At 43.3% G+C, this 17,909-nt stretch overlaps 1 protein-coding gene across 2 annotated transcripts in view; it reads right to left on the reverse strand.

Annotated features, from left to right (window-relative positions):
* LOC143807770 (uncharacterized) overlaps nt 1–17,909 on the reverse strand; it is a 625,031-nt gene that overhangs the window by 286,447 nt on the left and 320,675 nt on the right. For both annotated transcript variants that reach the window (XM_077289680.1, XM_077289682.1), the window contains exon 2: nt 14,118–14,298. The gene's annotated coding sequence lies outside the window, so the exon portion shown is untranslated. The remainder of the gene's footprint in view (nt 1–14,117; nt 14,299–17,909) is intronic.

Below are 17,909 nucleotides of genomic sequence, written 5' to 3' on the forward strand. Positions count from 1 at the left end.
TGCACCCAAACAGGGGTTTACCCTAACATATGGGGTATCAACATACTCAGGACTTATTGGACAACAACTTTTGGGGTTCAATTTCTTCTGTTACCCTTGGGAAAATACAAAACTGGGGGCTAAAAAATAATTTTTGTGGAAAAAAAAGATTTTTTATTTTCACGGCTCTGCGTTATACACTGTAGTGAAACACTTGGGGGTTCAAAGTTCTCACAACACATCTAGATAAGTTCCTTGGGAGGTCTGGTTTCCAATATGGGGTCACTTGTGGGGGGTTTGTACTGTTTGTTTACATCAGGGGCTCTGCAAATGCAATGTGATGCCTGCAGACCAATCCATCTAAGTCTGCATTCCAAATGGCGCTCCTTCCCTTCCGAGCTCTGCCATGCGCCCAAACAGTGGTTCCCCCCACATATGGGGTATCAGCATACTCAGGATAAATTGGACAACAATGTTTGGGGTCCAATTTCTCCTGTTACCCTTGGGAAAATACAAACCTGGGGGCTAATAAATCATTTTTGTGGAAAAAAAAAAGAATTTTTATTTTCACGGCTCTGCGTTATAAACTGTAGTGAAACACTTGGGGGTTCAAAGCTCTCAAAACACATCTAGATCAGTTCCTTAGGGGGTCTACTTTCCAAAATGGAGTCACTTGTGGGGAGTTTTAATGTTTAGGCACATCAGGGGCTCTCCAAACGCGACATGGTGTCCTATCTCAATTCCAGTCAATTTTGCATTGAAAAGTCAAACGGCGCTCTGTTATGACCCCAATGGCGAGGGTCTCAGAGAAACAAGTACGTCTGCGAAGTACAAAAATCCAGCTCATAGGGCAGTGGTAACTGGGTTGACCATATATCTACTCCTAACGCCAACACTAGCAGTAGCCGGGGAACATGCCTACGTTGGTCGCTAGATGTCTCGCGCCAGCCGGAGGACTAACTACCCCTAGAAGAGGAAAACAAAGACCTCTTTTGCCTCCAGAGAATAGACCCCAAAAGTAGGATAGTAGCCCCCCACAAATAATAACGGTGAGGAAAGAGGAAATGACAAACACAGAGATGAACTAGATTTTAGCAAAGAGAGGCCCACTTACTAATAGCAGAATGTAGTAAGATAACTTATATGGTCAACAAAAACCCTATCAAAATCCACGCTGGAGATTCAAGAACCCCCGAACCGTCTAACGGCCCGGGGGGAGAACACCAGCCACCCTAGAGCTTCCAGCAAGGTCAGGAAACAGATTATATTCAAGCTGGACAAAAATGCAAACCAAAACAAATAGCAAAAAAGCAAGAAAGCAGACTTAGCTTAAACAAGCAGGAACCAGGATCAGTAGACAAGAGCACTGCAGATTAGCTCTGATATCAACGTTGCCAGGCATAGAACTAAAGGTCCAGGGAGCTTATATAGCAACACCCCTGACGTAACGACCCAGGTGAGAATACAAGGGATGAATGACATACCCAGAGTCAAATCACTAGTAGCCACTAGAGGGAGCCAAAAGGAAAATTCACAACAGTACCCCCCCCCTTAGTGAGGGGTCACCGAACCCTCACCAAGACCACCAGGGCGATCAGGATGAGCGGCGTGAAAGGCACGAACTAAATCGGCCGCATGCACATCAGAGGCGACCACCCAGGAATTATCCTCCTGACCATAGCCCTTCCACTTGACCAGGTACTGAAGCCTCCGCCTGGAGAGACGAGAATCTAAGATCTTCTCCACCACGTACTCCAACTCGCCCTCAACCAACACCGGAGCAGGAGGCTCAGCAGAAGGAACCACAGGCACAACGTACCGCCGCAACAAGGACCTATGAAATACGTTGTGGATGGCAAAGGACACCGGAAGATCCAGGCGAAAGGATACAGGATTAATGATTTCCAATATCTTGTAAGGACCAATGAAGCGAGGCTTAAATTTGGGAGAGGAGACCTTCATAGGAACAAATCGAGAAGACAGCCATACCAAATCCCCAACGCGAAGTCGGGGACCCACACCGCGGCGGCGGTTGGCAAAACGCTGAGCCTTCTCCTGTGACAACTTCAAGTTGTCCACCACATGCCCCCAGATCCGGTGCAACCTATCCACCACGGAATCCACCCCAGGACAGTCAGAAGGCTCCACATGTCCCGAGGAAAAACGAGGATGGAAACCAGAGTTGCAGAAAAACGGCAAAACCAAGGTGGCGGAACTAGCCCGATTATTAAGGGCAAATTCAGCCAACGGCAAGAAGGTCACCCAATCATCCTGATCAGAAGAGACAAAACACCTCAAATAAGCCTCCAGAGTCTGATTAGTTCGCTCCGTTTGTCCGTTAGTCTGGGGATGGAAAGCAGATGAAAACGACAACTCAATGCCCATCCTACCACAAAAGGATCGCCAGAACCTGGAAACAAACTGGGATCCTCTGTCCGACACAATATTCTCAGGAATGCCGTGCAAACGAACCACGTTCTGGAAGAACACAGGAACCAGATCAGAAGAGGAGGGCAGCTTAGGCAAAGGAACCAAATGGACCATCTTGGAGAAACGGTCACATATCACCCAGATGACAGACATGCCCTGAGACACCGGAAGATCAGAAATGAAATCCATAGAGATGTGTGTCCAAGGTCTCTTCGGGACAGGCAAGGGCAAGAGCAACCCGCTGGCACGAGAGCAGCAAGGCTTAGCTCGAGCACAAGTACCACAGGACTGTACAAATGACCGCACATCCCTTGACAAGGAAGGCCACCAAAAGGACCTGGCCACCAGATCTCTGGTGCCAAAAATTCCCGGGTGCCCTGCCAACACCGAGGAATGAACCTCGGAAATGACTCTGCTGGTCCATCTAGCAGGCACAAACAATCTGTCAGGTGGACAAGAGTCAGGCCTACCAGCCTGAAATCTCTGCAACACACGTCGCAGATCTGGAGAAATAGCAGACACGATAACTCCTTCCTTAAGAATACCCACAGGTTCAGCGACTCCAGGAGCATCAGGCACAAAGCTCCTAGACAGAGCATCGGCCTTCACATTCTTAGAACCTGGTAAATACGAGACCACAAAGTCAAAACGGGAGAAAAACAATGACCAGCGGGCCTGTCTAGGATTCAGGCGTTTAGCAGACTCGAGATACATCAGATTTTTGTGATCAGTCAAGACCACCACACGATGCTTAGCACCCTCGAGCCAATGACGCCACTCCTCAAATGCCCACTTCATGGCCAACAACTCCCGATTGCCCACATCATAATTTCGCTCTGCCGGCGAAAACTTCCTAGAGAAAAAGGCACAAGGTCTCATAGTAGAGCAACCAGGGCCTCTCTGCGACAAAACGGCCCCTGCCCCAATCTCCGAAGCATCCACCTCAACCTGAAAGGGAAGTGAGATGTCAGGCTGGCACAAAACAGGCGCCGAAGTAAACCGGCGTTTTAACTCCTGGAAAGCCTCCACGGCAGCAGGAGCCCAGTTAGCTACATCAGAGCCTTTCTTGGTCATATCCGTCAGCGGTTTAACAACGCTAGAGAAATTTGCGATAAAACGACGGTAGAAGTTAGCAAAACCCAAGAACTTCTGAAGACTCTTAACTGACGAGGGTTGAGTCCAATCATGAATAGCTCGGACCTTGACTGGATCCATCTCCACAGCAGAAGGGGAAAAAATGAACCCCAAAAAGGGAACCTTCTGTACACCAAAGAGACACTTTGAGCCTTTTACAAACAAAGAATTTTCACGCAGAATCTCAAAAACCATCCTGACCTGCTCCACATGCGAGTCCCAATCATCAGAAAAAACCAGAATATCATCCAGATATACAATCAAAAATTTATCCAGATACTTCCGGAAAATGTCATGCATGAAGGACTGAAAAACTGAAGGTGCATTAGAGAGACCGAATGGCATCACCAAGTACTCAAAATGACCTTCGGGCGTATTGAATGCGGTTTTCCATTCATCGCCCTGCCTAATGCGCACAAGGTTGTACGCACCACGAAGGTCTATCTTGGTGAACCACTTGGCACCTTTAATCCGGGCAAACAAATCTGACAACAGCGGCAAAGGATACTGAAATTTGACAGTGATCTTATTTAAAAGCCGATAGTCAATACAAGGCCTCAAAGATCCGTCCTTTTTGGCCACAAAAAAGAATCCCGCACCAAGAGGGGAAGAAGAAGGACGGATATGCCCCTTCTCAAGAGACTCCTTGATATATGAACGCATCGCGGTATGTTCAGGTACCGACAGATTAAACAGTCTCCCCTTAGGAAACTTACTGCCAGGAATCAAATCTATTGCACAGTCACATTCCCTATGAGGAGGCAGTGCACTGGACTTAGACTCGCTGAAGACATCCTGATAATCAGACAAATACGCCGGAACTTCCGAAGGCGTAGAAGAAGCAATAGACAAGGGCAGGGAATCTCCATGAATTCCATGGCAGCCCCAACTTGACACTGACATAGCCTTCCAGTCCAAGACTGGATTATGGGTCTGTAACCATGGCAAACCCAAAACAACCAAATCATGCATTTTATGCAGAACAAGAAAACGTATTACCTCCCGATGTTCGGGAGTCATGCACATGGTAACCTGTGTCCAAAACTGCGGTTTATTTTTTGCCAATGGCGTAGAATCAATACCCCTAAGAGGGATAGGATTTTCCAATGGCTCAAGAACAAATCCGCAGCGCTTGGCAAATGACAGATCCATAAGGCTCAGGGCAGCACCCGAGTCCACAAACGCCATGACAGGATACGATGACAGTGAGCAAATCAAAGTTACAGATAGAATAAATTTAGGTTGCAAATTACCAATGGCGACCGGACTAACAACCTTAGTAAGACGTTTAGAGCATGCTGAGATAACATGTGTAGAATCACCACAGTAGTAACACAAGCCATTCTGGCGTCTATGAATTTTCCGCTCATTTCTAGTCAGGATTCTATCACATTGCATTAAATCAGGTGTCTGTTCAGACAACACCATGAGGGAATTAGCGGTTTTGCGCTCCCGCAACCGCCGGTCGATTTGAATAGCCCGGGCCATAGAATCATTCAGACCTGTGGGAATGGAAAAACCCACCATCACATTCTTAATGGCTTCAGAAAGGCCATTTCTAAAATTAGCAGCCAATGCACACTCGTTCCACTGGGTCAGCACGGACCATTTCCGAAATTTTTGGCAATACACTTCAGCCTCGTCCTGGCCCTGAGACATAGCCAGCAAGGCCTTTTCTGCCTGAATCTCAAGATTGGGTTCCTCATAAAGCAAACCGAGCGCCAGAAAAAACGCATCAATGTCAGCCAATGCCGGATCTCCTGGCGCCAGCGAGAAGGCCCAATCCTGAGGGTCGCCCCGTAAAAAAGAAATAACAATTTTTACTTGCTGAGCGGAGTCTCCAGATGAACAGGGTTTCAGGGACAAAAACAATTTACAATTATTCCTGAAATTTCTAAATTTAAATCGGTCTCCGGAAAACGGTTCAGGAATCGGTATCTTAGGTTCTGACATAGGACTTCTGATAACATAATCTTGTATGCCCTGCACACGAGCAGCAAGCTGGTCCACACTTGTAATCAAGGTCTGGACATTCATGTCTGCAGCAAACACAAGCCACTCAGAGGTAAAGGGGAAAAGAAAAAAAAAAATGAGAGAGAGAAAAAAAAACTCAGAACTTTCTTTCTTATAATCCCGCTTCTGCAATGCATTTAACATTTAATACTGGCCTGGCAAACTGTTATGACCCCAATGGCGAGGGTCTCAGAGAAACAAGTAAGTCTGCGAAGTACAAAAATCCAGCTCATAGGGCAGTGGTAACTGGGTTGACCATATATCTACTCCTAACGCCAACACTAGCAGTAGCCGGAGAACATGCCTACGTTGGTCGCTAGATGTCTCGCGCCAGCCGGAGGACTAACTACCCCTAGAAGAGGAAAACAAAGACCTCTTTTGCCTCCAGAGAATAGACCCCAAAAGTAGGATAGTAGCCCCCCACAAATAATAACGGTGAGGAAAGAGGAAATGACAAACACAGAGATGAACTAGATTTTAGCAAAGAGAGGCCCACTTATCAATAGCAGAATGTAGTAAGATAACTTATATGGTCAACAAAAACCCTATCAAAATCCACGCTGGAGATTCAAGAACCCCCGAACCGTCTAACGGCCCGGGGGGAGAACACCAGCCACCCTAGAGCTTCCAGCAAGGTCAGGAAACAGATTATATTCAAGCTGGACAAAAATGCAAACCAAAACAAATAGCAAAAAAAGCAAGAAAGCAGACTTAGCTTAAACAAGCAGGAACCAGGATCAGTAGACAAGAGCACTGCAGATTAGCTCTGATATCAACGTTGCCAGGCATAGAACTGAAGGTCCAGGGAGCTTATATAGCAACACCCCTGACCTAACGACCCAGGTGAGAATACAAGGGATGAATGACATACCCAGAGTCAAATCACTAGTAGCCACTAGAGGGAGCCAAAAGGAAAATTCACAACAGCGCTCCTTCCCTTCCGAGCTCTGCCATGCGCCCAAACAGTCGTTTACCCCCACACATGGGGTATCAGCGTACTCAGGACAAATTGCAAAACCACTTTTGTGGTCTAATTTCTTCTCTTACCCTTGGGAAAATAAAAAATTGGGGGTGAAAAGATCATTTTTGTGAAAAAATATGATTTTTTATTTTTACGGCTCTGCATTATAAACTTCTGTGAAGCACTTGGTGGGTCAAAGTGCTCACCACACATCTAGATAAGTTCCTTAAGGGGTCTACTTTCCAAAATGGTGTCACTTGTGGGGGGTTTCAATGTTTAGGCACATCAGGGGCTCTCCAAAGGCAACATGGCATCCCATCTCAATTCCAGTCAATTTTGCATTGAAAAGTCAAATGGCGCTCCTTTCCTTCCGAGCTCTGCCATGCGCCCAAACAGTGGTTTACCCCCACATACGGGGTATAAACATACTCAGGACCAATAGTACAACAACTTTTGGGGTCCATTTTCTCCTGTTACCCTTGGTAAAATAAGACAAATTGGAGCTGAAATAAATTTTGTGTGAAAAAAAGTTAAATGTTCATTTTTATTTAAACATTCCAAAAATTCCTGTGAAACACCTGAAGGGTTAAAAAACTTCTTGAATGTGCAGTTTTTAGAATGGTGTCACACTTGGGTATTTTCTATCATATAGACCCCTCAAAATGACTTCAAATTAGATGTGGTCCCTAAAAAAAATGGTGTTGTAAAAATTAGAAATTGCTGGTCAAATTTTAACCCTTATAACTCCCTAACAAAAAAAATTTTGGTTTCAAAATTGTGCTGATGTAAAGTAGACATGTTTGAAATGTTACTTATTAAGTATTTTTCATGACATGTCTCTGTGATTTAAGGGCATGAAAATTCAAAGTTGGAAAATTGCAAAATTTTCAAAATGTTTGCCAAATTTTCATTTTTTTCACAAATAAACGCAAGTTATATCAAATAAATGTTACCACTATCATGAAGTACAATATGTCACGAGAAAACAGTGTCAAAATCGCCAAGCTCTGTTGAAGTGTTCCAGAGTTATAACCTCATAAAGGGACAGTGGTCAGAATTGTAAAAATTGGCCCGGTCATTAATGTGCAAACCACCCTCGGGGCTTAAGGGGTTAAAATACAATAACAGGTGATAGAAAGATTGTATCTACACCAAAATGGCATTACTAAAAATGTAAGCTCAGAACGCAAAAAATAAGCCCTCACTCAGCTCCAGATCATGAAAAATGGAGACACTACGAGTCTTGGAAAATGATGCAATTTTTTTTTGTTTTAACAAACTTTGGATTTTTTTCTCTGCTTAAATAAAAAGATTCTATGCATGTTTGGTATCTACCAGCTTATAATGACCTGAAGAATCATAATAGCAGGTCAGTTTTAGCATTTGGTTAACAAGGTATAAAAAAAAAAACCTGTTGTGGAATTGCACTTTGTTTTGAATTTCACCGCACTTGGAATTTTTTTCCTGTTTTCCAATACACGACATGGTAAAACCAATAGTGTCATTCAGAAGTGCAACTTGTCCTGCAAAAGAGAAGCCCACACATGGCCATATTGGCGGAAAAATAAAAAAGTTATGGCTCTGGAAATCAGGGAAGCAAAAACAGAAATGTAAAAACAAAAATGGGCTGCGGCGTGAAGGGGTTAGAGATCACAGAAATGATCACAGGCCATATAACAGTGTAGGGCTGAGGTATGGTATCCTAAATAATTTTGAAAAGCTTTTTATCAGTTTTTAAGAGCACAGAAATGTTCACAGATGACTAGTGTTGAGCATTACAATACCGCAAGTATCGGGTATCTGCCGATATTTGCTGTATCGGAATTCCGATACCGAGTTCCGATATTTTTGTGATATCGGAAATCGGAATCGGAAGTTCCCAGTGTATGGTTCCCAGGGTCTGGAGGAGAGGAGACTCTCCTTCAGGCCCTGGGATCCATATTCATGTAAAAAATAAAGAATAAAAATAAAAAATATGGATATACTCACCCGTCCGGCGGCCCCTGGACCTTACCGATGTAACCGGCAGCCTCCGTTCCTAAGAATGCAGTGAGTTTAGGACCTGCAATGATGTCGCGGCTTGTGATTGGTCGCGTGAGCGGTCACATGAGCGGTCACGCGACCAATCACAAGCCGTGACGTCATCGAAGGTCCTTCACTGCTCATTCTTAGGAAGGGAGGGTGCCGGTTACATCGGTAAGGTCCAGGGGCCGCCGGAGGGGTGAGTATATCCATCTTTTTTATTTTAATTCTTTATTTTTTACATGAATATGGATCCCAGGGCCTGAAGGAGAGTTTCCTCTCCTTCAGACCCTGGGAACCATCCAGGATACCTTCCGATACTTGTGTCCCATTGACTTGCATTGGTATCGGGTATCGGTATCGGCGATATCTGATATTTTTTGGATATCGGCCGATACCATCCAATACCGATTCCTTTGAGTATCGGAAGGTATCGCTCAACACTACAGATGACATAACACTGTAGGGCTTAAATGGTCAATAGTCATTTTTTACACCCTAACCTCCCTCACAAAAAATGCAATAAAAAACGATCAAAATATCATATTTATCCAAAATTTGTATCAATTAAAATGTCAGCTGGAGGCACAAAAAGCAAGCCTTTACCAAGTTTCATGTATATAAAAATGAAAAAAATTAGAAATCACAAATATTCTTTTTTTTTACAATTTCAGAAGTTTGAGTTTTATGTCATTGTAATAGTATAAACCCCAAAAATCAAATTGCCAGGTCATTGTGACCACCTAAATGAAAATAAAAAACAAAGCACAGAAAAAAAACAATGGGGCATTTGCTTTTTTTTTCTTTATGCAATTTCACCACATTTGGAGTTTTTTTCTCATTTTCCAGCGCATTATGCGTCAAAATGAATTGAAGTTACCGTACTTCAAAATAAAACTTGTCCTGCAAATACGAACACTCATATGGGTCCACCAAGCCAAAAGGAAAAAAACAGACAGCACCGCTGTTATTACTGGATCTGTATGCCGTGAAATATAAAGTACAATAGCAAAACTGTACCTCAGGATTCCGGGTGCTCTTCTGGAGACAACATGTCAGATGAATTCCAAGAGAAAAAACAGGTAGCACTCACCGATCCTTTAAAAATCCATTGTTTATTCAGTCACGATTAAAAAGTCATCATGGCCGGGAAAATGAGGACAGGAGAGGACAGGAGTGTGCAGGTGCTGACGACGGCCGTTTCGCACTTGTACGGCGCTTCTACGGGTCAATCACAATTCCTCAAAAAAAACCACTGGCTTTTAGGCCGGAGTCACACTACCGTATAATACTGCTATGCGATAAAAAATCGCATAGCACTTGGACCAGTATTAAACTATGAGGAAACTCAAATCATCGGGTTTTTTTCAGCCGTATTGTAGGTGTGAGTGAAATCGCAGCATGCTGCGATTGTCACCGATACTCGGCAGAGTCTCGGCTCACTCGCACTCATATAAGCCTATGGGTGCGAGTGAGACAACGCACATCACTTGGATATCATTCAAGTGATGTGCGTTACACCGTGACCCCGGCAATAAAGGAGATGGAAAAATGTATTTATCCGCCTCCTCCGCAGTTGTGCTCCGATGCTCTCTGTGCGAGAGGCTCGGAGCACAGACGCATGACATTCGCAGCAGAGCATGAGCCGAGCATCATTAGCATATTGCATCCAATGCTCTCGCATCGGATGCCATTCGCTCATCTGACACCGGCCTTAGTCATACACATCAGCTTTTAGTTATACAGGTGTTTCGGCGTGCCGACAGTCAAACACGCAGCGTCCAGATGTTCCAGCATAGTGGAGGGGATTTTATGAAATCCCGTGTCCACTATGCGTGGAAACACGCATCCGACTTCCCTGCGACTCCGGACATGCTGCGCGTCTTTTCAGATCGCAGCATGTCCGTGCTACCTGCGGCGACGCTGCGTCGCCGCAAGTAATATCACAGGGCGCTATGCGAGGGTGCGATGATCCCGGATGTGTACAGTTAACACATCCGGCATCATCGTGTCCCAGAAAGGGGGCGGGGCTTAGCCGTGGACACGTACCCTAAGGGTATGTGTCCACATTCAGGATTGCTTCAAGATTTGGTCAGGATTTTATGCAGGTAAAATCCTGACCAAACCTGCACCTGAGGTCACTGGCAGGTCACCTGCGTTGTCCTTGAGTTTTTTCTGCAATGTAAGGACATGCTGCGTTCTTAAAAGACGCGCCGCATGTGAGTTTTCTCGGGTGTGCCGCATGCGTCTTTTACTGCATAGTGGAGACAGGATTTCATGAAATCCCCTCCACTATGCTGTAACATCTGGACGCTGCATTTTTTATGCATGCTGCTCAACGCTGCGTCAAAAACTCAGCGTTTCCTGAACGTGGACACATACCCTAATAGTGCCGTTAGCATGCCCCAGTACCTTAACCAAGTGTCAGTCAAAGCCTTAGGGTGTGTTTACAGCCACTACTCACAGTGCTGTGATTGATGATTGTACCAGCATTGGCATGCCTGTTTAATTGAGAGTAGGTGGCGCCCATGAGCAATAAAGTTAATATTCCATCAAGTTTTGCATCTTTAGTATGGCGCCGGGCGCCATCCTAATGCTGTTAACCTGTAGATTAACCCTATATCTGCAGATTAATAATGTCATCTGATGTGACAGGTTCCCTGATTAAAGGTATTTATGAACTTATTCTTGATTATATTTTCTTTAGTAATTTATATTTTTTGCATATTTCTAGAGAAGCCATATAAGTGAGAATGTAACCTTGTAACCTTTAATGAAGAACTCTCCGTGATGTAATTGGTCATTATACTGAATGTAGTGAATATGTCATAGAAATCCAAAGGCTATAATAGAAAGACAAGGTCAACATCACTGTAACACATTTTGACAACAAATAAAAGAGACCTCATAAAAATATATACAATAAACATAATAATGGTACCCAATTTGTTATGAACATTACTATAACATATACAATTGCATATTTCAGGGTTATACATTTTCCATATTGATCATGCAAGATAACGCAGAATCACAAAGTATAAATGAAATCAAATCTAGAGTTTATTAGGCGGAATTAATCTTTAGCTATCATTGAGTTCATGACAAAAGCGGGACTCATCACTGAAGAGGATAGAGCTTCATTCCAGCATCCACTGCCCCTTTCCAACCATGAGTCTCCATCTGGAGACAACGTGGGCAACGTCATGAAGAGGCCTTCACGAGGGTATGTTACACTGGTCTTACTCCTAAGATTATAGTGTGGGGAGACATAACATACTTTAGCTACACCTCTACAGTCTTCATTCTAGTTACATCAACAGCTCAGTATTACATTGATTTGTGATGGAATCAGTGGTACTGCCATTTATCCGCAATATTCCAGTGTGTCTCAAAGTGTTTCTTCAACCCAATAATGCCAGGCTAAATGTTGCTCATATTACTGCAAGCAGCCTTAATGATCTCCCAAGCCTTGCAGCCTTTCCAGATTTGTCTCCAATCAAGCACCTCTGGTTTGCCATTTGTCAGTAATTGCACAGAGAGCTGCCAACAGCAGATCTTGATGATTTGTGTGCCTAAGTGCATTCACCTTGGCAGAACATTCCTCATACCACCACTAATTACCTCATTGATTGTTTAGCAATGTGTATAAGTGCATGTATTTCTGAGTGTGATAATCGTACTTAATACACAATAAATTAAGATGTTTTGAAAATTTTGTTTCCATTTTTATATCATTACATGTGTATCAATACTGAAATTTCCATAATACCATAATTCCATAATTTTCCTTCTTCATGTTGCAATTTCAATGTTAAGAAGCATCATTATTTTCTCCTCACACATAATACATAACAAAGTAAGACAAACTGTCATGCTCCATGCTATGTAAGTTGCAGTGACAAATATTGTACAGCCATAGTAACAGGAGTCATAAAGCAAGTAACACAAACATTTAATTCTTAATAATAATTTTTATGATCTCAATTGATCACGCTGTGTCTGTTCCCAAGAGACTATTTAATTCATGGTCACCTTAACCCCTTAACGACTGCTGATGCGCCTTGTAACGGCAGTAGTTAAGGGCGCTGAGAAATAAGTGCCGACCAAACAGTGCTCACTCCCTTCTGAGCCCTGTCATGCGCCCAAACAGTGGCTTTCCCCCACATCCGGGGTCTCAAAAAATAAAAAAGTTTGGGTCTAAAGAAAAAATTTTTTGAAAAAAAGTAAAATGTTAATTTTTTCCTTCCACATGGGTTTAGTTCTCGTCAAGCACCTGAAGGGTTAGGCCGGGATCACACACAGCGAGATATGGCCGAGTCTCGCAGGTTAAAACCAAGCTCTGGCACCGGCACTCCAGAGTGGAGCGTGCAGCCGCATAGCAATACATGGAGACGCAAGCTCCGCTCCGGAGTGCCGGTGCCAGAGCTTGTTTTTAACCTGCGAGACTCGGCCGTATCTCGTTGTAGTGTGACTCCGGCCTTAATAAACTTCTTGAATGTGGTTTTGAGCGCCTTGAGGGGTGCAGTTTTTAGAATGGTGTCACTTTGGGGTATTTTCTGGTCTGACTCCTCTGTGCTTATCCACCCTTATCAACAATAAATTTTCCTTCCTTGTGCATGTTTTGTGCTTCACGCTGCATACTTTCTAAGCAGAACTACCACAGGGAGAGCACTGTACACTTGATGTGAAAAAACCAAACCTCTATGAAACTGCATCCCTATAATAGCTCTGTAAACGTAAACCTTCGCAGCACATAATGTGATATAATGCAGCAGGCTACATCATAACCCTGCAGGAGAACTTCACATAGACTGCATGCATTGTACACTAGCTCAGGATTGTAAATTGCCAGCCATATTCCCTGGGAAGGAGAAAACAATATAGTTGAGCAAAATAGTTTTTTTAAATCTAAAGAAGCCCCCAAGAGTCCTATCATCAATACGGCATTCCCGATTTCTAGTGTGATACAGTGTTTCTGAAGTGATAACTTAAAAGAAAGGAATCATATTGATTGGGCAGATTTAAGACACTAAAGCGTATTCTACAGAGGTTGTACACTATGTGATAGCTGATTTTAGTCCTCTTTTGTTTTTTGTTTTTTCCTTATCTCTTCTCCCTTGAGAGGCTGCAGACCAGATTGCAAAGCAAATTGCCCTAAAATGAGTTATTTTACCAACACACGAAAGTCTGCCAGCATTTTTAAATTCTCCCTGTTTTATTCTTTAACAGGCCCTTCCCTTTCTAATTAAACTAGAGACGTTTGCACCACTGACTTATGCCAATTAGATGGGCTCCACACATTGCTAGCCAATGTATTCAGGTCATCATTTCCCTTCCTTCATTAGACATATTCCACTGAAGATTCCTGGCATGCAGCCATAGACCTCTATGGCATAGGAGTAGAACTGATACACACTTTACCCCCCCCCCCCCCCCCCGACAGCCTTTCATTCATTTGTATCTCCTTGATTTTCTTCTTTGCTTATTTTGTTTTACATATTCTGCAAAACATAGATCTAATGAAAATGTAAATTTATTAATTTCTCACCAATATCAGTATCAATGTAATACTTACTGACTATTTTCCTTTTTTTTTATTCCTCAATCATTGGTAGGTCTCATTCAGATGTCAGTGATTTTTCTAGTACGCAAAAAAAGCAGTCCGAATTTCATCATCAGTTGTTTGCATCCAATTTTCATTAGAGTTTGGTCTGTGTTTCAGTTTTTCCCATCGATTTTATCAGTGATTTTCTCAACTGAAAAAATAAATAAATAAATAAATAAATATCAAAGCTTCTTCTACTCATTGCATTAGTAAAATATTGCACACAGATGACAATATGTGCTGCTTGGGATTTTAACGGTCCCATAAACATGTATGGGTAATTTTGATATGTGACTCAGATCAAAAACAAACATGTTTCTGTGATTTTTTTTTTTAGGGGAATACATGGCCTACAAAAATACATGTCATAGATTATAATGGGTACGAGTGTGTATACGTAGATCCATGAAACTCTAGGGACCTGGTTCACCATTTGCAGGGTCTTTAAGGCCAGTCTCACACGTCCAGATAATTCCGGTACCGGAGAAATCGGTACTGGAGTTATGCGTGTTCGTGTGTCTGTGTTCTCAGGTGGCACATCAGTGTGGCACACGTGCGGCAGCCGTGTGCCGCCCATGTGCCGCCTGAGGACCACACGGACCGTGCAGGAGAGACAGCGCTACAGTAAGCGCTGTCCCCTGCATGTGGTGCTGAAGGCGGCATTCATCTCTTGTCCCCTGCAGCGCTCGCAGGAGAGAAGAGATGAAAAATCTAACTTTTTTTTGTTAAAAATAAAGTTTGGGGGTCACCTCCCACCTCCCACCCACGTGCGCCCGCCCGCTTGCAGAGAAATACTCACCCAGCTCCCGCGATGCCTCCTCTCAGCTCCGGCAGCTTGTCCTGTGTGAGCGGTCACGTGGTTTTCATCTCTTCTCTCCTGCGAGCGCTGCAGTGGACAAGAGATGAATGCTTCAGCACCACATGCAGGGGACAGCGCTTAACTGTAGCGCTGCTTCTCCTGCGGTGGTATGTGCACACGGAGGAGAGTGCACACTGTTCTCCATGTGCACGTGTGCGGGACGCTTTGCGGACCATGCTGCCGGAGAAAAACAGACATGTCTCCGTGTTTTGAACACGGTTGGTGAAAACATGCAGGCATGTGCATAGACCCATTTATTTGAATAGGTCTACGTGTGTCAGAGTCTCCGGTACATGAGAAAACTGTCACTACACGTACAGGAGCCAATGACGTGTGAAACCGGCCTAAGACAGTTTTCTTTTTTGTCTTATTTTTTACATTGAATTCATCAAAATGCACACAATTCATGAATTGGGGGCAAAAAAATAAGTATTCAATGATACATCAGGGAGACTAGAGTGAATTTTACCCAAATTTTGCGACTTTTAAAATGTTGCAATTGATAAATCAGGCTAAACCATCTAGAATTGCTAGAATCCACCCAAAAAAGCAGAATATAAAAAATACACAGGTAAGCACGTTTAAGCCGAGGGCACACTACCGTAGAATACGGGCGACTGCTATGCAAGAAAACATTGCATAGCACTTGGCCCAGTGTTAATCTATGGGGCAGCTCACATCACCGTTTATTTTCCCAAGCATATACAGCATGCATGTAAAATCACAGCATGCTGCAATTATCACCGAGACTCAGACGAGAATTGCCAATGCAAGCCTATGGGTGCGAGAAAGAAAAAATCGCACAGCACTCGGACCATGCGAGTGCTGTCCTTTGAAAAGCCAGCAATTCATGTGTCAGTAAAATCACACTGACAGGTTAGAATAGGATAGATATATACACATAGAATACATATATACAGTGGGGCAAAATAGTATTTAGTCAGTCAGCAATAGTGCAAGTTCCACCACTTAAAAAGATGAGAGGCGTCTGTAATTTACATCAGAGGTAGACCTCAACTATGGGAGACAAACTGAGAAAAAAAAACCCAGAAAATCACATTGTCTGGTTTTTTTATCATTTTATTTGCATATTATGGTGGAAAATAAGTATTTGGTCAGAAACAAAATTTCATCTCAATACTTTGTAATATATCCTTTGTTGGCAATGACAGAGGTCAAACGTTTTCTGTAAGTCTTCACAAGGTTGCCACACACTGTTGTTGGTATGTTGGCCCATTCCTCCATGCAGATCTCCTCTAGAGCAGTGATGTTTTTGACTTTTCGCTTGGCAACACGAACTTTCAACTCCCTCCAAAGGTTTTCTATAGGGTTGATATCTGGAGACTGGCTAGGCCACTCCAGGACCTTGAAATGCTTCTTCCGAAGCCACTCCTTCGTTGCCCTGGCGGTGTGCTTTGGATCATTGTCATGTTGAAAGACCCAGCCACGTTTCATCTTCAATGCCCTTGCTGATGGAAGGAGGTTTGCACTCAAAATCTCACGATACATGGCCCCATTCATTCTTTCATGTACCCGGATCAGTCGTCCTGGCCCCTTTGCAGAGAAACAGCCCCAAAGCATGATGTTTCCACCACCATGCTTTACAGTAGGTATGGTGTTGGATGGATGCAACTCAGTATTCTTTTTCCTCCAAACACGACAAGTTGTGTTTCTACCAAACAGTTCCAGTTTGGTTTCATCAGACCATAGGACATTCTCCCAAAACTCCTCTGGATCATCCAAATGCTCTCTAGCAAACTTCAGACGGGCCCGGACATGTACTGGCTTAAGCAGTGGGACACGTCTGGCACTGCAGGATCTGAGTCCATGGTGGCGTAGTGTGTTACTTATGGTAGGCCTTGTTACATTGGTCCCAGCTCTCTGCAGTTCATTCACTAGGTCCCCCCGCATGGTTCTGGGATTTTTGCTCACCGTTCTTGTGATCATTCTGACCCCACAGGGTGGGATTTTGCGTGGAGCCCCAGATCGAGGGAGATTATCAGTGGTCTTGAATGTCTTCCATTTTCTAATTATTGCTCCCACTGTTGATTTCTTCACTCCAAGCTGGTTGGCTATTGCAGATTCAGTCTTCCCAGCCTGGTGCAGGGCTACAATTTTGTTTCTGGTGTCCTTTGACAGCTCTTTGGTCTTCACCATAGTGGAGTTTGGAGTCAGACTGTTTGAGGGTGTGCACAGGTGTCTTTTTATACTGATAACAAGTTTAAACAGGTGCCATTACTACAGGTAATGAGTGGAGGAAAGAGGAGACTCTTAAAGAAGAAGTTACAGGTCTGTGAGAGCCAGAAATCTTGATTGCTTGTTTCTGACCAAATACTTATTTTCCACCATAATATGCAAATAAAATGATAAAAAAACAGACAATGTGATTTTCTGGATTTTTTTTTCTCAGTTTGTCTCCCATAGTTGAGGTCTACCTATGATGTAAATTACAGACGCCTCTCATCTTTTTAAGTGGTGGAACTTGCACTATTGCTGACTGACTAAATACTTTTTTGCCCCACTGTATATAAATAAATAAATAAATAAATATAAATGTCAGTGACACACATATATATATATATATATATATATATATATATATATATATATATATATATATATATATATATATATATATATATGCCGCCAGACAGGTCCTGCAAGTTCACAGCCAGTGAACTCACTTCAACTTTCTGACCAGTAGAAGGGCACTTTAAGAGCAAAAGGTTTGTTGCACGCCATGTCTCTCTTTTGAAATCCCTGCACCTGCATTCACGCTGACAGCACTATTGCACTTTCTGTCGCTACCCTAAATGAAATGAAAATAAAAATGGACTGATGTACCTTCAGATGGGATGAGTGCTGATTTTCTTCTACTCCTTTGAAAGATTGCAATGTGTTCA

This window comes from Ranitomeya variabilis, chromosome 2, assembly GCF_051348905.1.
Source record: "Ranitomeya variabilis isolate aRanVar5 chromosome 2, aRanVar5.hap1, whole genome shotgun sequence".
In the NCBI taxonomy this organism is placed as follows: domain Eukaryota; kingdom Metazoa; phylum Chordata; class Amphibia; order Anura; family Dendrobatidae; genus Ranitomeya; species Ranitomeya variabilis.